Genomic DNA, 21,097 nt, shown 5'->3' with positions numbered 1-21,097 from the left:
TATCACCAGGGCAGCCCCAGGCCCTCTATTTCTTTACTGATCTTCTGTTCAGATGTTCTAGTCCATTACTGAAGGTAGGACATTGAAGTCTTCTACTTTTGTTGTACTGATGTTTATTTCCTCTTCAGTTATGTCGACATTTGCACATATTGTTTAGGTGCTGTGACCTTGGATGCATATATAATTCTTATATCTTCCTGGTGGATCAATCCTTTTACCAGTATATAATATCCTTTGTCACTTGTGACTCTTTTGGTTATCATTTTTAAATGGAATATCTTTTTCAATCTGTGTTCTCTTTTGGTTACCATTTCCATGGAATATCTTTTTCCATCTTTTCATTTTCAGCTTATGTGTGTCCTTAAGTCTAAAGTGAATTTCTTGTAGATAGCATGTAGTTGGCCTTGTTTTTTTATTCATTCCTCCATGCTATATCTTTTGATTGAAGAATCTAATCCATTTGCATTTAAAGTAATTATTGCTATGGAAAATTTTACTGTTACCATTTTATTAGTTGTTTCTGTTAAGATCAGTTAAAAAATTTAAAAAGTCAATTGTGGACAGATGCTTTTGTACATTATAATAAAAATGAATTACTAGAAAGACAAAAAGTCAAATATGAAAAATACAAGCCACAATTATGCATCATATTGCTATAAAAGTTTCTAAATACTTAATTTTAGTTTCTATTTCTATCTCCTGGAGGATAAGTAATAAGTAATTTGCCCATCAGCACTGACCAGTAGACCATACTTTGAGTAGTGCTGCTCCGAAGGACAGAAGGAAATCAGTCAAATAATAACCCAAATAATTATCCTAGATTAAATTTCAGTAACAGCTATGATTTAAAGTCATCAAATTATATGTAACCTAGTTGCAGGGGAGATCAAAACAGAAATTTCTGAAGATAAGAGATCTGAGCTGAGGTTATTGCATGAATGTGAATTAATCATACAGAGTATACTTTTACCAGAATCTGATGACAATAAGACAGGATCTATGGAAATAGAATTACTTGTGCAAAAACCTTGTAGTGGGAAGGAAACTAATACATGTTTGGAACTGCATGAAGCACGTTATGTGTGTTGCTGTTCAGTCACTCAGTCGTGTCTGACTCTCTGCGACTAAATGGACCGCAGCAAGCCAGGTTTCCCTGTCCTTCACTTTCTCCCAGAGTTTGCTCAAACTCATGTCCATTGAGTCTATGATGCCATCCAACCATCCTATCCTCTATCACCCCATTCTCCACTTGCCTTCAATCTTTCCCAGCATCAGGGCATTTTCTAATGAGCTGGCTCTTCCTATCAGGTGGCCAAAGTGTTGGAGCTTCAGCTTCAGCATTAGTCCTTTCAGTGAATATTCAGGGTTGATTTTCTTTAGGATTGACTGGTTCGGTCTCCTGGCTGTCCAAGAGACTCTCAAGAGCCTTCTCCAGCATCATGGATCAAAAGCATCAATTCCTTGGCTCTTAGTCTTCTTTATGGTATGACTGTCACATTCATACATGACTACTGGAAAAGTCATAGCTTTGACTATATGGGCCTTGGTCAGCAAAGTGATATCTTTGCTTTTAAATATGTTGTCTAGGTTTGTCATAGCTTTTCTTCCAAGGAGCAAGCATTTTTTTAATTTCATGGCTGTAGTCAACATCTGCAGTGATTTTGCAGCCCAAGAAAATAAAGTCTGTCACTGTTTCCATTTTTTTCCCCATCTATTTGACACAAAGTGATGGGACTGGATGTCATGATCTTTGTATTTTGAATGTTGGATTTAGACTAGCTTTTTCATTCTCCTCTTTTACCTTCATCAACAGGCTCTTTAGTTCCTCTTCACATTCTGCCATTAGGGTGGTGTCATCTGCCTATCTGAGGTTACTGATATTTCTCCCAGCAATCTTGATTCCAGCTTGAGCTTAATCTAGTCCATGATTTCACATGATGTACTATGCATATAAGTTAAATAAGCTGGGCAACAATATACAGACTTGATGTACCCCTTTCCCAATTTTGAACCAGTCTGTTGTGCCATGTCCAATTCTAACTGTTGTTTCTTGATCTGCATACAGGTTTCTCAGGAGACAGGTAAGGTGGTCAGGTATTCCCATCTCTTAAAGAATTTTCCACAGTTTGTTGTGATCCACACAGTCAAAGGCTTTGGCATAGTCAATGAAGCAGAAGCAGATGTTTTCGGAAACTCTCTTGCTTTTTCGATGATCCGTCGGATGTTGGCAATTTGATCTCTGGTTCCTCTGCCTTTTCTAAATCCAGCTTGTACATCTGGAAGTTCTTGGTTCACATACTGTTGAAGCCTAGCTTGAAGGATTTTGAACATTAACTTGCTAGCATGTGAAATGAGTGCAATTGTGTAGTAGTCTGAATGTTCTTTGGCATTGCCCTTCTTTGGTATTGGAATGAAAACTGACCTTTTCCAGTCCTGTGGCCATACTGAATTTTTCACTTATTCCCCTTAACAAACCTGTGTATTTTTCACTTATTCCCTTTAACAATCCTGTAAGTTCATTATCTTCTTACTCATGCTTGCTGTCCTCAGTTAAGCAATACGTTAACATACCTCTTTTTATCATCTAATTAATTAGTAATTATTATTGAGGAGTAGAGATGTGAAATAACTTATTCAAAATCACTTAGCTGTCTAGTAGGGGGTAAAATTGGATTCTAAGACTGTTTGATGCCACAGTCTGTTCTTTTATTCACCATACTATGCTACTATCATATTTGACCTGAATAACCCGATTTCAACCCTGAGTCATTTGCCTCCAGTTCCCAGCAATCTTAAAATACTGCCTTATTTTTCCTGTCTTCCTTGCTAAAGCTGGAATCTGTAATTAGATTGATCATACTTCCAGTTGTTTCCACTGAAAACAATCAATGGAGAAGCAGAATATTCCATTAAGGCTAGTATTAGGCACCACAGCCATTTATAATATCTTTTTAAAGGACAGGTATGTAGCTCATATCAGAATTAGGTTCATCTGTGAGTAGAAAGAACTCGAAAAAGAATAGTTGCTTCAAGATTGAAAGTTGTTTCTCTTTCATGTAAAAATCCAGAGACAGATAGCTCAGACCCTATTCTGTGAAATTATCAAGACTCTAGGCTTGTTTCCTGCTTTTCTGACATCCGTAGCAAGCCATTTCCGGAGAAGGCAATGGCACCCCACTCCAGTACTCTTGCCTGGAAAGTCCCATGGGTGGAGGAGCCTGGTAGGCTGGAGTCCATGGGGTCGCTAAGAGTCGGACATGACTGGGCGACTTCACTTTCGCTTTCATGCATTGGAGAAGGAAATGGCAACCCACTCCAGTGTTCTTGCCTGGAGAATCCCAGGGAAGACGGAGCCTGGTGGGCTGCTGTCTATGGGGTCGCACAGAGTCGGACACGACTGCAGTGACTTAGCAGTAGCAGTAGCAGCAAGCCATTTCATGACCCAAGATGACTGTTTAAGTGCTGTATTCATTTCCTAGGGCTGCTGTAACAAAGGCCACGAACTAGGTGTCTAACAGTTATGGAAGTTCGTTGTCTAACAGTTCTGGAAGCTGAAAATCTGAAATTAAGGAGTATGGCTATACTCTCTCTAAAGCATGTGGTGAAGAATCCTTCTTTGCCTCTTCTAGCTTCTGCTGCTTGTTGGCATTCTTTGGTTTTCCTTGGCTTGTAGATGTATTAGTCTGATCTCCTCTGTTGTCACTGGGCTGTCTTCCTTCTGTGCCTGTCAGGGTGTCTTTGCATGGTGTTGTTCCTTTATGTCTGTGTTCAGAGCTTCCTCTTACAAGTTGTATTAGATTAAGGCTTGCTCTAACAACCTTATTTTAACTTGTTTACATCTGCAAATACCTTATTTCCAAATAAAGTATCATCCACAGGGACTGAGGGTTAGGAATTCACCATATCTTATTTTTTAGAAGGAGGTATGACAGGTTCCAACATTATATTTACCTTCCATCCTGCAAAAGTAATAAGGAAGGAAGCTATGATTCTTTCTTCTAAAGACTCTTTCTATATGGTAGATAAAAAATTTTGCTTATGTTGGTCATAGTTGGGTGCAAAGAATGTTAACCAACTTTGTGACCAGCTAAACTGGAGATTCTGTTACCAAGTGAGAAGAAATGAATTCATATTGAATTCACATGGCAAGCAATCTCTACCATGTGGTCTAAAATTGCTCTTTATTTTTTTAATTTTGAGAAGTCAGACTTAATTAACATTATTAATGATATTAAGCAAGATGACACCACCCTTATGGCAGAAAGTGAAGAGGAACTAAAAAACCTCTTGATGAAAGTGAAAGATGAGAGTGAAAAAGTTGGCTTAAAGCTCAACATTCAGAAAACTAAGATCATGGCATCTGGTCCCATCACTTCATGGTCAACAGATGGGGAAAAAGTGGAAATAGTGACAGACTTTATTTTTGGGGGCTCCAAAATCACTGCAGATGATGACTGCAGCCATGAAATTAAAAGATGCTTACTCCTTGGAAAGAAAGTTATGACCAACCTAGATAGCATATTAAAAAGCAGAGATATTACTTTGCCAACAAAGTTCTGTCTAGTCAAGGCTATGGTTTTTCCAGTGGTCATGTATGGATGTGAGAGTTGGACTGTGAAGAAAGCTGAGCACCAAAGAGTTGATGATTTTGAACTGTGGTGTTGGATAAGACTCTTGAGAGTCCCTTGGACTGCAAGGAGATTCAACCAGTCCATCCTAAAGGAGACCAGTCCTGGGTGTTCACTGAAAGGACTGATGCTGAAGCTGAAACTGCAATACTTTTGCCACCTCATGCAAAGAGTTGACTCATTGGAAAAGACTCTGATGCTGGGAGGGATTGGGGGCAGGAGGAGAAGGGGACGACAGAGGGTGAGATGGCTGGATGGCATCACCAACTTGATGGACGTGAGTTTGGGTGAACTCTGGGAGTTGGTGATGGACAGGGAGTCCTGGTGTGCTGTGATTCATGGGGTTGCAAAGAGTTGGACACGACTGAGCAATTGAACTGAACTGACTGAAGCAAATAGCTATACAGAAATATGCTTATTGCATTTTACCATGGAGGCATAACAACAAGTTTACAAGAAACTAGGACTATAAAGAGAAACATGTACATTATCAATCCATTTGAGCAGTTCCTCATATAATATTATATACTTAAAAGAAATATAAGGCATGGGCCGTGCTCTCAGACAACATACAATCTAGTTGAATGGGTTTGAATCTTTTGAATTTCATAGACCAATAACTTTTCTGGAGAATAAAAAATGGGAGGGACAGATAAGAGAGAAGTGTCAACTTTTTCTTTTTATTGATTGATTTTCGGCTGCACTGGGTCTTTGCTACATGTGGATTTTCTCTAGTTGTGGTGCATGGACTTCTCATTGCTGTGGGTTCTCCTGTGGAGCACGGGCTCTAGAGAGCACAGGCTCAGCAGTCGTGGTGCCCAGGCTTAGGTATCCCATGGCATGTGGAAGTCTTCCTGGACCAGAGATCAAATCCATTTTCCCGATATTGGCAGGTGGGTTCTTAGCCACTGGACCACCAATGAAGTCCTAAAATTGCTCTTCAAATAAGTTTCTCTGATCTAGTGATTGTGTATTCCTATGCAAGCTGGTTTTAGAAAAGGCAAAGGAACCAGAGATCAAATTGCCAAAATCCGTGGCATTATCGAAAAAGCAAGAGAGTTCCAGAAAAACATCTATTTCTGCTCTATTGACTATTCCAAAGCCTTTGACTGTGTGGATCACAACAAACTGTGGAAAATTCTTAAAGGGATGGGAAGGCCAGACCACCTGACCTGCCTCTTGAGAAACCTATATGCAGGTCAGGAAGCAACAGTTAGAATTGGACATGGAAAAACAGACTGGTTCCAAATAGGAAAAGCAGTACATCAAGGCTGTATATTGTCACCCTGCTTATTTAACTTCTATTCAGAGTACATCATGAGAAGCACTGGGCTGAAAGAAGCACAAGCTGGAATCAAGATTGCCGGGAGAAATATCAATAACCTCAGATATGCAGATGACACCACCCTTATCTTATGTCAGAAAGTGAAGAGGAACTAAAGAGCCTCTTGCTGAAAGTGAAAGAGTAGAGTGAAAAAGTTGACTTAAACCTTAACATTCAGAAAACTAAGATCATGGCATCTGGTCCCATCATTTCATGGCAAATAGATGGGGAAACAGTGGAAACAGTGACAGACTTTATTTTTTTGGTCTCCAAAATCACTGCAGATGGCGACTGCAGCCATGAAATTAAAAGACACTTACTCCTTGAAAGAAAAGTTTTGACCAATCTAGACAGCATATTAAAAAGTAGAGACAGTACTTCGCCAATAAAGGTCCATCTAGTTAAGGCTATGGTTTTTCTAGTAGTCATGTATGGATGTGAGAGTTGGACTATAAAGAAAGCTGAGTGCTGAAGAATTGATGCTTTTGAACTGTGGTGTTGGAGAAGACTCTTGAGAGTCCCTTGGACTGCAAGGAGATCCAACCAGTCCATTCTAAAGGAAATCAGTCCTGAATATTCATTGGAAGTACTAATGTTGAAGTAGAAACTCCAATACTTTGGCCACCTGATGTGATGAGTTGACCCATTGGAAAAGACCCGGATGCTGGGAAAGATTGAAGTTGGTAGGAGAAGGGGACGACAGAGGATGAGATGGTTGATGGCATCACCAACTCAATGGACATGAGTTTGAGTAAACTCCGGGAGCTGGTGATGGACAGGGAGGCCTGGCGTGCTGCAATTCATGGGGTCGCAAAGAGTCAGACATGACTGAGTGACTGAACTGACTGATGACTGATGGGATTGCAGTGTGTGATACTCTCACCAAAAGCTACATAGTAGATCACCTGTTTTAGGCTGGGGCAGAGATATATGGCTTCCTGGAAGTTTCTAACAAGCCCGTACCATAGTGTGATTGTGACTTAGTGATGTGATCCTGAGGTAGGTAGTCAACTTCACTAAGTCTCAATTTCCTCATTTTTATATTAAGAATAATATCTATTTCATGTAATTGATGTATAGCTTAAGTTGGATAATATATATGTGAAAGTTCCTGGCATAAATAAGTACTCTATATCTGATTATATTAATATGAATCCAGGAAGGAGAAAAACAGAAAAAGGAGGAGGAAGGGAAAGAAAAATTGCTTTTTGTATATAACATTCTAATGAAAAGAAAACCTTATGTAAAGAAAATTTTCTTCGGTGTCTTTTTAAGCAAGTCGTGTTTCTTTTGAGAAAACATCAATCTACTTGCTCTCAGCAGTTTCTTTGATGAGATATAAAGCCATCCCACACATTTTGAATTTTATTTGAAGGGTACTTCTTAACTTCCCTTGTGGCTCAGCTGGTAAAGAATCCGCCTGCAATGTGGGAGATCTGGGTTCGATCAATTCCTGGGTTGGGAAGATCCCCTGGAAAAAGGAAAGGCTACCCACTCCAGTATTCTGGCCTAGAGAATTCCACGGACTGTATGGTCCGTCGGGTCGCAAAGAGTCAGACACGACTGAGCGACTTTTACTCACTCAACAGATAATCTTTCATGACCTGATCAAGAGGCAATTACTGCTATTATTACAATTGAGAGGAATTGTCCACATGACTCCTCAGGCATTGCATAGGTAATATGCTTCAGTCAGTCTTGCTTAGTCGTGTACAACTCTTTGCGACCCCATGAATCACAGTACGCCAGGTCTCCCTGTCCATCACCAACTCTCGGAGTTCACTCAGACTCACGTCCGTTGAGTCAGTGATGCCATCCAGCCATCTCATCCTCTGTCGTCCCCTTCTCCTCCTGCCCCCAATCCCTCCCAGCATCAAGGTCTTTTCCAATGAGTCAACTCTTCACATGAGGTGGCCAAAGTATTGGAGTTTCAGCTTCAGTATCAGTCCCTCCAATGAACACCCAGGACTGATCTCCTTTAGCATGGGCTGGTTGGATCTCCTAGCAGTCCAGGGGACTCTCTAGAATCTTCTCCAGCACCACAGTTCAAAAGCATCAATTCTTCGGTGCTCAGCTTTCTTCACAGTCCAACTCTTACATCCGTACATGACCACTGGAAAAACCATAGCGTTGACTAGACGGACCTTAGCTTTTCCAATAAGTATTATAGCAGAGTCTGCTTGATGTCCGCCAATATCCAGTCCCCTCTCCTTTTCTATGTGGTTGAATGTTTAGCTTGAGTACATGGCCACCCCATCCAATGGTTGCATTTCTCAGCCTTTCTTGCCACTAGGTGTGGCCATATGATCTAGTCAATGTGTTTAACCTTAGGTAATGTGTACAGTTTCTGGGGTCATGTCATTAATCTTTCTCTGCATCTCTAGTCTCCTCCTGCTCTCTGTGATATGAATGTGATCTGTGATTTCTTTGATGACTGCAACTATTTAGGACAGAAGAAAAACAAGATAACTTAAGCCCTGTGTTCCTAAGACCATGGAGCTGCCATATCAGCCAGTTCTGCTAAAACTTGGATCATTATGTGAAAATAAACTATTTTGTTTAAATCACTGCTATTCTGGGTTTTATTACAGTCGTTGAACCTGTATCTTAAAAAGTACAGAATTTGGTACCTAAAATGATCAGGTAGTAGTGGTACTGGAACACAGTTATTGCAGTCTGGAATGTTGACTATCATTATATGATTGAATGAGATTTGAAAAACTGTCCTCTGCAATAACTTGGATAGTGAACCAGACACTCATGGAGACTGGCTCTAAGAGAAAAGGTAAAAACAAGCAAACAAACAAATAAAAAAGTCAGGATATGGGCATCTATGGACTGCTTCTTTAATTCTTTCAACAAAATTTTCAAGGCGAATATAGATTCAGACTGGATTGAGTCAATTGCAAGCACAGATGGAAAGGAATGCAACGTTCCAAAAAGAAGTTCTCTCTACCTAGGCCAGAAATCTGCATTTACTAAGCATTGAGTAATTTAGAAAGAGTTGAAAGAACCAACATATTCTGTAGACCAAACTAGCAATGATAAAGGTGTTTGTTAATGGTAGGAGTGGCAAGAAGATGGCTTTGGTTCCTTGTTAGTCTCTACCAACTGCTTCTCAAAGCAAGTCCAAATTAAAAAATAATGCATTTCAAGTGGATTTTCCTCAGTGTTCTGCAAGGGCATCATTGCAAACTTTAATGGTTTATTGATTGGCACAAGCTATCTATGTTAAAAGACTGTGCTTTCTAGGTAAAATAAATCTCATATAAACTTATCTAGCTCAAAGATCTTCAAAGCAAAATATGTAATCCTTGGGGTAAAAGGAGATATTCCAGTGGGTACTTGGACACATATAACTTTAAGAGGATCCATTTATAGATATTAAACTTTCATGCTATTCTTTCCAAAAATTGAGCTATTAAGAATTTTTCCCATTATATTTCTCTTTTGCTGCCTTTCCTTTTAAAATTGCCCTCCCACTTGACTAAAAAAGGTCTACTATTTGCTCACCTGGGTTCTAGCGTACTGCAAGTGTGCAGTCCTTTATGATGATTGCAGTGACTGATGACCAGCAGTAACGATGAGGAGCTTCCCTGGTCAATCAGCAGTAAAGGTCCCCTTCCCTGGTGCACCTTTCTTGGCAAATCTGCCTGCCAGTGCAGGAGATGTGAGTTTGATCCCTCGGTCTGAAAAGATCCCCTAGAGAAGAAAATGGCAACCCACTCCAATATTCTTGCCTGGGAAATCCCATGGACAGAGAAGCCTCGTGGGCTACTGTCCATAGGGTTGTGAAAGTGTCGGATACAACTTAGCGACTAAACAGCAACAATACTAATGCTAACCAGAAAACTTTTAATGAAACATTTTGGCCATTGTTTTAGGGGAAAGGCCATTTAATTTCAACTTTTATGCATAGTTTTATTGCAAAGAAATATTATGGAGATGATTACTGTAAGACAGAAAACACAAAATATATTACATCATAATTCTGTGAGGGAGGTGAAAAGGAAATAAAAATTCAAGGAACAAAAGGAACTGTAAAAGAAGAACTAGTTCACATGTTTTTAAAATGAATGATGGTGGTGTCAAATCACTGTATTATTATTTACATTCTTTTTGACACATTTAAAGGAGTTGTTTTTCTTGTTCAGTTGTGTCTGACTCTTTGTGACTGCATAGACTACAGGACTCCAGGTTTCCCTGTCCTTCACAATCTCCTGGAGTTTGCTCAAACTCATGTCCTTTGAATTGACAATGCCATCCAACCATCTCATCCTGTTATCCTATTCTCCTTTTGCCCTCAATCTTTCCCAGAATTAGGGTTTTTTTCTGATGAGTTGGCTTTTCACATCAGGTGCCACAGTATTGGAGCTTCAGATTCAGCATCAGTCTTTCTAGTGAATATTTAGGACTGATTTCCTTTAGGATGGACTAGTTTGATCTCCTTGCTGTCCAAGGGACTCTCAAGAGTCTTCCCCAGCACCACAATTTGAAAGCATCAATTCTTTGGCTCTCAGCCTTTTTTATGGTCCAACTCTCACATCCATACATGACTACTGGAAAAACTGTAGCTTTGATTACATGGACCTTTGTTGGCAAACTGATGTCTCTGCTTTTTAACATGCTGTCTAGGTTTGTCGTAGCTTTTCTTCCAAGGATCCAGTGTCTTTTAATTTCATGACTGCAGTCACCATTTGCAATGATTTTGGATCCCAAGAAAATAAAGTGTCACTGTTTCCATTGTTTCCCCATTATGAAGTGATGGGAGCGGATGCCGTGATCTGAGTTTTTTGAATGTTGAGTTGTTTTGATTAAATTTTTATGTGTTATTTATTTATTTGACTGCATTGGGTCTTAGTTGAGGCATGTGAGATATAGTTGCCTGACCAGGGTTTGAACTCAGGCCCACTGCATTGTGAGCGTAGAGCCTTCGCCACTGGACCACCAGGGAAGTGGTTGAATGTTGAGTTTTAAGCCAACCTCTTTCACCTTCAAGAGGCTCTTTAGTCTTCTTAGCTTTCTGCCATTAAGGCTGTGTCATCTGCATATCTGAGGTTATTGATATTTCTCCCTGCAATCTCAATTCCAGCTTGATCTTCTTCCAGCCTGACATTTTGCATGATGTTGTTATAATAACCATTTTATTAAAAAATGTCAATATGTACAATATGTCTGAATTGCACCTTTTTCTACTATTTAAACGTTATGAGGTAGAGGTTATATATTTAGGTTTTAAAATGTTGGTGTGGCTTCATAGTATTTAAGGATTCTTTAATTGTATACTCAAGCGAAAATATTTGAAGACCCCGTTTCTATTGCCTGTTGTAACTGGATTACTCCCCATAAGCCCTTCCTATATAGAAGTATGGACCCACTGTTGCTCAGAGCAAATAATTGCCTTTGTTTATAATTGCTGATAATTTCCAGATGGTTCATATTGTCTATGAGAGCCAAATGAAATCAGTAGAAGAAGTTTTGTCTGCATAAGGTGTAGAGGAAGTTAAGCTTCAGACTTGGGTAGAATGGGTGAGCCTTTCAGTTTAAGTCTAAACAGTAATATTAGGTTATTTGAAGTGAAGAAACTTATATGGAAACACTAACAATGTATGCTTGTCTTTTTTTCTTCTTTTGATGAGGTTTCCCTTTTTTCTTTTTCCCAGAAAAGGTTGAAAGTATATTTTCTCATTCCTTCCATATTTGATACTGTTACATGGAGATAATCTTGCTGAGACAATGTTATTGTACATGCTTTTCTTGTATCCAAAGCAAATACTAGTTTCCAGTCTTTTATATTTTTTAAAATAGAACTGTTAAGAATTCCCAATTATGAACTGTATTAATCCTGCTATAGCTAGAAGGCTTGGCAAGTATGTTCTAATGAAACGTTATATACCTTATTAGGTTTGTTGCTTTTTTTTTAAACAAATCAGATTGGGAAGAATAAGTCAATGGAATGTTTAAAAAAAACACTTAAGCTTAATTTTCTAATAAGGAAAAAAGTATCAGACTTGTGTTAACACTCAGATCACCTTTTACAAATACTGTATAAGAATGGGGACTGAACCTCACTATTTAAGAAAACTTCACTTTCTCTGAACATAAATTTCCTTTCCACCCTAGTTCATATTAGTTGTTCCTATTAAAGTCAACAGCAAAAAAAGTAACAAATCACGGTATAATTTGTCTTGTAAATGGAATATATTGGTTTTCCATATTTTCTACCCATTTGGAATAAGAGGAATAAAATTTGCATTTATCTTATAAATGGAATTTATTTGTTTTATAAATGCATTTATTTTATAAAGGGAATAAAACATACATTTATTTTATCTATGGAGTTGAATACTCAGTGGGGGATTTACTCAGCCACATTTCTCTAGGAACTGCTCGTTCTGCCACAGGATATTTCCTTCCAATAATAATCTTATTTCTATGAAGATGCCCATTTTGGGCATGAAAATAGTCAATGGATTGGACCCAGGGGTTGCAGCTGTCCTCTCCTCCCCAACCTGAGCTGAGCCAACCAGGCTGTCTTCTAGAAAGTTAGAATCGGAGCTGAGGGACTGGAGTTTGTTCTCCACCTGGGCCCATTGCTTATAACCATGGAGTTGGAATACAACCTGTCTTTGGGAAAGAATAACTGGTTTATCCCTAACATTAATTGGGCCAGGAGCAAGAGTAGAAATGATGGCCCTCATATCATATATTTAAATGTTGGAAAAGAAACAAAGTGAAAGAAAGTGAAGTTGCTCAGTCATGTCCAACTCTTTGCAACCGCATAGACTGTCGCCCACCAGGCTCCTCCATCCATGGAATTTTCCAGGCAAGAGTACTGGAGTGGGTTGCCATTTCCTTCTCCAGGAGATCCCAACCCAGGGATCTAACCCAGTTCTCCCACATTGTAGGCAGACACATTACCATCTGAGCTACCAGGGAAGCCCAAATGTTGGAAAGGCATAGTAAAAAAAACAATGAAATGTGGTATTTTTACCTTCTTATCTTGACAAATATAGTTTATAACAACCTTGGAGGTGAAGTTTGAAAATTTAAAGTTCTGAGATTCTTCAGAATTCCGCAAAGGAATGTGACTTTTGGGGGAGAGATGGTCTGTAGTTGCTCCTCTTTCCATCCAGCACCACATGGGGCATTCACTGCATATACTAAACATCTCAGGAGCTCATCACAGCTCCATCCATCTTGGCCACACTTTGGGACTGGAGGGGCACACCTGCAGAGCAGTCTGTCCTCAGGAAAACAGACCCACAAAGGAGGCTAGTGCAGGTCCTGGGAATAAACGCAGGCCTGCTGGGGGCAGAGAGTTCTGCGGCCTCAGGGGTCCAGACTATTTGTTTTTTCAAAGGGCTGTGTGGGCTCTGGAAAGGCACAGTATTATGTTGTTGTTGTTGGTTTGTTTTGCTTTTTTTAAAAAAGCTTTATTTTTTAGAGCAGTTTTAGGTACATGTTTAGCAATAGTGAGCAGAGATTCTTCAGCAGCATTTCTGTATACTCTCTGTGCCCATTCTTACCCGGGAGAGACTCTGCATGTGTTGAGGGTTTATCTTTTTAACCCCATGGACTCTGCCTCATGGGAAAGGGCACAGTCTGGGAAGGGCAAGAGGTGGGTCTCTAAAGCTCTGAGGCCTGGGCAGAGGTCACTCTTGCCTGGGTCTAAAGGTGATATTGGAGAAGAAGAAAATAGGTAGAACTAATAAAGTGAGAGACATGACTGAAAAAATTCCATGGATCTTCCAATTGCTGGTTCTAGCCCCTTGCAAGGTTCTGCTGTTTTCCTGCTCTAGTTTTGTTTTGTTTTTCAGATACTATGGTATTCTTCTATTTTTTTTTTTAAATTGCAGATTTATTCACAGGTTGCAGTTTTTTTGTTGCTTAATTTTTAACAAATTGATGCATAGTTAATGTACAATATTATATGAGTTATAGATGTACAACATAGTGATTCACAGTTTTTAAAGTTATACTCCATTATACTGAAGCTGAAGGTCCAATACTTTGGCCATCTGATCCCAACTCATTGGGAAAGACTGTGATGCTGGGAAAGGTGAAGGCAAGAGAACACGGGAATGACAGAGGATGAAATAGTTGGATGGCATCGCTGATTCCATCTCTTATGTCTCCTGCATTGGCAGGTGGGTTCTTTACCATTACGGCCACCTGGGAAGCCATAAGTGATGTCATACATATCTGTCTTTCTCTGTCGACTTATTTCCCCTAGGATAATACTCTCCAAGTCCATCCATGTGGTTGCAGATTGCAAGGTTTTATTCTTTTTTATGGCTTTCCACGTGGTGCAGTCATAAAGAATCTGCCTGCCAATGCTCGAGTTGTGGGTTCAGTCTCTGGGTTTGGGATGGTTCCCTGGCCTAGGAAATGGCAACCCACTCCAGTATTCTTGCCTGGGAAATTTCCATGGACAGAGGAGCCTGGTGGGCTGCAGTCCATCGGGTCGCACAGAGTCGGGCACTACTGAAGCGCCTGAGCAGCAGCAGCCACATGGTAGTTCTATTTTTAGTTCTCTGAGAACTCGCCATGCTGTTTACATCCTTGCTGCGCACACTTGCATCCCCCCAACAGAGTCTGCGCGTTCCCTCTGCTGTGCGTCCTCACCGGCGTTTGTCACTTGTGTTGTTTTTGACGGTTACCATTCTGAGAGGTATGAGATGATACTCGTGGTTTTTATTTGCATTTCCCTGATGTTTAGTGATGTTGAGCATCTTTTCATGTGCCTGTTGGTCACTTACATGTCTTCTTTGGAGAAATGTCTGTTTAGGTCTTCGGCCCATCTTTTGATCAGGTTGCATGTTTTTTGATGTTGAGTTGTATGCCCGGTTTACGTATGTTGGATGAGAATCCCTTATTGATCATATCATTTGCAAATATTTTCTTCCATTCAGTATAGATTGTCTTTTCATTTTGTCATTGGCTTCTTTTGCTGTACAAAAGCTTTTAAGTTTAATCAGGCCCCATTTGTTTATTTTTGCTTTTATTTCCTTTGCTCTAGGAGACTGATCCAAAAAAATATTTCTATGGTTTGTGTCAAAGAAGGTTCTGCCTGTGTTTTCTTCTAGGAGTTTTGTAGTTTCCAGTTATACATTTAGGTCTTTAATCCATTTTGAGTTTATCTTTGTATATGGTGTTAGAGAATTATCTGATTTCATTCTTTTACAAGCAGCTGCCCAGTTTTCCCAGCACCACTTATTGAAGAGACTGTATTTTCTCCACTGTGTATTCTTGCCTCTTTTATCATAGACTAACTGATCACAACTGCATAGGTTTATTTCTGGGCTCTCTATTCTGTTCTGTTGGTCTGTGAAGACACTATGGCATTCTTAGAAAGCATTTCTCCATTTTTCTTAAGCTAGTTTTATGTGGTTTGCATTACTTGTGATCAGTGAGATCTAAGAACACTACGATACCCAACTAGGAGACTTTGAGTTGCCAATGCAATTGAAATTTCATTACTTGAATTTCATTATCTGAATTTACTTGAGTTTATCTTGCACTTACTTTCAAAATGATGTCACACTCATTTTATAATACTTAGCATATCTTGTGAAGATTCACTATTTCCATTTTGCATATATAGAAATGGGAGCTCAGCTAACTTGCCCAAACTTTCAAATAAGATTTCCTTCTGGGAAAATAAGATTTCCTTCTGGGAAATCTTGCTTGAAAGAGATGGGACTTGGGTATCTCTCTCTCAGACATTGGTATGCATGAGAAAGTATATCAGCAAATGGTAACAGTGAAGTCAGGCAGACAACTCTTCCCACAGAAAATTTTACAAACAAGGGAACAATTGGTCAAACCATCATTTGTATTCATTTTTATTTTTTAAATTATTTTATTTTATTTTTAACTGTACAATATTGTATTGGTTTTGCCATATTTCAACATGAATCCACCACAGGTATACACGTGCTCCCCATCCTGAACCCTCCTCCCTCCCCGTACCATCCCTCTGGGTCGTCCCAGTGCACCAGCCCCAAGCATTCAGTATCATGTATCAAACCTGGACTGGCAACTCGTTTCATATATGATATTATACATGTTTCAGTGCCATTCTCCCAAACCATCCCACCCTCTCCCTCTCCCACAGAGTCCAAAAGACTGTTCTCTACATCAGTGTCTCTTTGGCTGTCTCGTCTGTATTCATTTTTAAAACAAGGATGATGATCCTTTTGAAATTCCCCCTTAAGAAAGTGCAAATGACAGAACAGGAGACTTCAGTCATCAACATCCTTTTCTTTTATGGCTCACACTAGGTGCTAAGCCGAAGGTGCACTTTCTGTGTGTGAGTATGCAAGATGTAAACCCAGGAATACCTCTCCATAGACTCAGTGAGAAGCTGGGATGGGAAAGCGAAGTAGGTGTTAAATGTCTCACTGAGGAGTGCAGAGATTCCTCAGAGTTTTAGGCATCCACAGGTATCTGGTACTATTTCTGATTATAGCATGAAAGAGAAGGTGTGGTGTGTGGGCAGAGAACCTCCTGTGGTTTTGACAATCTGCCTCCCTGAAAATGGAGCTGGGGCAGGTGCCCAGAGAATAAGTTTGCTGGAGGTTAACAGCCCCTTTAAAGGTAGCACAATGAATGGGGTATGTGTGTTGTATGTGTGTGTGTTGTGTATCTCAAGCCAACTAATGTACGAAGATTGTTATGGAAAAACAGAGACCCCCATAAGAATAACCATCCAAAAAAGTCTTAAATAAAATACATTTATACAATACAATGTGATAGGATAGGCATTATTTTTCTCAATTTACAGGTGAGGAAACAGGCTCAGAAATGAGGTAATTGAACCAAGATTGTATAGTTAGTAATAATTAATTGCTAGACTTCTTCTTAAACCGTGAGGTCAATGCCAAAGTCCCAACGTAACACAGTCCAAGTATCAAATATAAACATGTTTGATATTAGGTAGAGCTGCTACACCAAAACTGAGTATCTTAGGGTCATTTTTCTCTGCACCTGTGTTGCTTTTGTTCAGTGTTTTCCTGTACTTCTGTCGCCCTGGGCCAGTGTTGCTCCCGCCATCTTGCTGCTTGGCCTGACTCTGTGGTTCTCATATTGTGCTGTACTGCCCACTTGTAGCGGATGTTTAGAGTCTACCACAAATCTACGAATCTGAATCTCTAGGTATCAGCTGGGAATTTGCATATTATCACACCATTCCAAATAAATCTCAGGTACACTGAACATTGAGAAACATCAGGTAGATATTTTTGGGGAGTGAGAGTTAGGAATAGGTATGAAAGGCTGAAGAGGGGAGCTGCGTTACATGTTGAATGTATGAAATGTACATATCACATCACATATTTGATCTGCATATTTACATATGTAAACATGCTTAATTTCTCATGTTCATTTTAGTTATTTGGAACCCAACTTCAAATCCAAACTGAATTAGAAATCCCTAACAACAAACAAACCACACAGATTTTCCCTAATTGAGTGGAAATGTAACAATAGAGAGCCAAACACCTAATTTTTTAATTGATTAATTTTAATTGGAGGATAATTGCTTTATAATATTGTGATGGTTTTGGCCATATATCAACACGAATTGGCCTTAGGTATACATGTGTCCCCCCATTCTGAACCCCCTTCCATCTCCTTCCCCAACCCATCCCTCTAGGTTTTCCCAGAGCACTGGCTTTGGGTGCCCTGCTTCATGCATTGAACTCACACTGGTCATCTATTTTACATATGGTAATGTATATGTTTCAGTGCTATTTTCTTAACTCATCCCACCCCTGCCTTCTCCCTCTGAGCCTAAAAGTCCGTTCTTTACATCTGTGTCTCCTTTGCTGCCCTATATGGAGGATCATTGGTACCATCTTTGTAGATTCCATATATATGCATTAATATACAGTACTTGTCTTTCTCTTTCTGACTTACTTCACTCTGTATAATAGGCTCCAGGTTCATCCACCTCATTGAACTGACTCAAATGTATTCCTTTTTATAGCTGAGTCATATTTCACTGTGTATATGTAGCACAATTTCCTTATCCATTCATCTGCTGATGGATATCTAGGTTGCTTCCATGCCCTAGCTGTTTTAAATAGTGTTTTATTGAACACTGTGCTGGGAAAGATTGAGGGCAGGAGGAGAAGGGGACGACAGAGGATGAGATGGTTGGATGGCATCACCTACAATGGACATGAGTTTGAGTAAACTCTGGGAGTTGGTGATGGACAGGGAGGCCTGGCATGCTGCCGTTCATGGGGTCACAAAGAGTCGGACACGACTGAGCGACTAAACTGAACTGAACTGAACACTGGAGTACATGTGTCTCTTTCAATTCTCGTTTCCTTGGGGTATATGCCCAGTACTGGGACTGCTGCATCGTATGGCAGTTCTATTCCCTGTTTTTAAGGAATCTCTGCGCTGTTCTCCATAGTTGCTGCCCCAGTCGGCATTCACACCAACAGTATAAGAGGGTTCCCTTTGCTCTACACTTCTCCAGCATTTATTGTTTGTAGACTTTTTGATGATGGCCCTTCTGACTGGTGTGAGATGATACCATTGTGGTTTTGATTTGCATTTCTCTAATAATGAGTGATGGTGAGCATCTTTTCATGTGTTTGTTAGCCATCTGTATATCTTCTTTGGAGAAATGTCTGTTTAGGCCTTTTGCCCACTTTTTGATTGTGTTGTTTGTTTTCTGGTATTTACTTGTATGAGCTGCTTATATGGCCATATGGCCTCAGTGATGAAGACCACATCTTAAAAATCTCTTTCTAGAAAGAGAACAATTGCCAAGAAGTGTTGTCAGTTTTATAGAAAGTTAGAACTAAATGGAGGCTCCTAATGTAAGTAAATTGTGATCTATTTGTAATCTTGCCATTACATATGTCCTTTAAAGGTGTCATAGTTTTGTCTTCCACCCGTAACTTTCTAAATAACTTGTTTGTTTTATTCATTTATTGTTTTTAGTTGCTCTGGGTCTTCACTGCTGCACGCAGTCTTCCTCTTGTTTCGGTGAGGGGGGCTGCTCTTTGTTGCGGTACAGAGACGTATTGCAGTGGCCTCTCTTATGGCCGCACACAGGCTCGAAGGGTACAGGCTTCAGTGGTTGCAGCAGGAGAGCTCAGTAGTCATGGCCTGTGGCTCAGTAGATGCTGCTCACGGGCTCTGGGGCACAGTCTTAGTAGTTGTGACACGTGGGCTTAGTTGCTCCACAGCATGTGGAATCTTCCCAAACCAGGGATTGAACCCGTGTCTCCTGCTCTGGTAGGCGGATTCCTATCCATGGTCCCACCAGGGAAGTCCCACCTTTAAAATTTTAATCCACTGGCATTTGATTTGACTTTGTGTGTAACTGGGCTTCCCTGGTGGCTCAGACCATAAAGAATCTGCCTGCAATATAAGAGACCCAGGTTCGATCCCCGAATGGTTAAGATCCCCTGGAGAAGGGAACAGCAACCCACTCCAGTATTCCCACCTGGAGAATTCCCATGGACAAGGAGCCTGGTGGGCTACAGTCTATGGGTCACAGAGTCAGACACGACTGAGCGATTGTCACTATCATGTGTGTTACTAGATTCTCAATTTTCCTCGTGGCACTTATTGAACAGTTTTCCTTTCACACCCTTCTGTGAAGTCTGCTCTTTCAAAAATTCATTTTTATGTGTATGCCAATGACAGTTCACTGTCTTTATTCAGTTCAGTTCACTTCAGTCACTGAGCTGTGTCCAACTCTTTGCGACCCCATGAATCACAGCACGCCAGGCCTCCCTGTCCATCACCAACTCCCGGAGTTCACTCAGACTCACGTCCATCGAGTCAGTGATGCCATCCAGCCATCTCATCCTCTGTTGTCCCCTTCTCCTCCTGCCCCCAATCCCTCCCAGCATCAGAGTCTTTTCCAATGAGTCAACTCTTCGCATCAGGTGGCCAAAGTACTGGAGTTTCAGCTTTAGCATCATTCCTTCCAAAGAAACCCCAGGGCTGATCTCCTTCAGAATGGACTGGTTGGATCTCCTTGCAGTCCAAGGGACCCTCAAGCGTCTTCTCCAACACCACAGTTCAAAAGCATCAATTCTTCGGCGCTCAGCCTTCTTCACAGTCCAGCTCTCACATCCATACATGACCACTGGAAAAACCATAGCCTTGACTAGATGGACCTTTGTTGGCAAAGTAATGTCTCTGCTTTTGAATATGCTATCTAGGTTGGTCATAACTTCCCTTCCAAGGACTAAGCGTCTTTTAATTTCATGGCTACATCACAATAAATCTCTAAATTTGGTAGGCAGATCTCTCTGATCTTATTCTTCTTTAGAAATGTCTTAGTTCTGTGTGACCCTATGAGCTTCCATATAAATTTCAGAATGATTTTTTTTAACTTTATTTTATTTTTAAACCTTACATAATTGTATTAGTTTTGCCAAATATCAAAATGAATCCGCCACAGGTATACATGTGTTCCCCATCCTGAACCCTCCTCCCTCCTCCCTCCCCATACCATCCCTCTGGGTCGTCCCAGTGCACTAGCCCCAAGCATCCAGTATCGTGCATTGAACCTGGACTGGCAACTTGTTTCTTACATGATATTTTACATGTTTCAATGTCATTCTCCCCAAATCTTCCCACCCTCTCCCTCTCCCACAGAGTCCATAAGACTGTTCTATACATCAGTGTCTCTTTTGCTGTCTCGTACACCGGGTTATTGTTACCATCTTTCTAAATTCCATATATATGCGTTAGTATACTGTATTGATGTTTTTCCTTCTGGCTTACTTCACTCTGTATAATAGGCTCCAGTTTCATCCACCTCATTAGAACTGATTCAAATGTATTCTTTTTAATGGCTGAGTAATACTCCATTGTGTATATGTACCACAGCTTTCTTATCCATTCATCTGCTGATGGACATCTAGGTTGCTCCCATGTCCTGGCTATTATAAACAGTGCTGCGATGAAGATTGGGGTACACGTGTCTCTTTCCCTTCTGGTTTCCTCAGTGTGTATGCTTAGCAGTGGGATTGCTGGATCATAAGGCAGTTCTATTTCCAGTTTTTTAAGGAATCTCCACACTGTTCTCCATAGTGGCTGTACTAGTTTGCATTCGCACCAACAGTGTAAGAGGGTTCCCTTTTCTCCACACCCTCTCCAGCAT

This window comes from Bos mutus, chromosome 5 (assembly GCF_027580195.1).
Source record: "Bos mutus isolate GX-2022 chromosome 5, NWIPB_WYAK_1.1, whole genome shotgun sequence".
NCBI lineage: Eukaryota > Metazoa > Chordata > Mammalia > Artiodactyla > Bovidae > Bos > Bos mutus.
Note: the sequence above shows the minus strand (reverse complement) of the source record.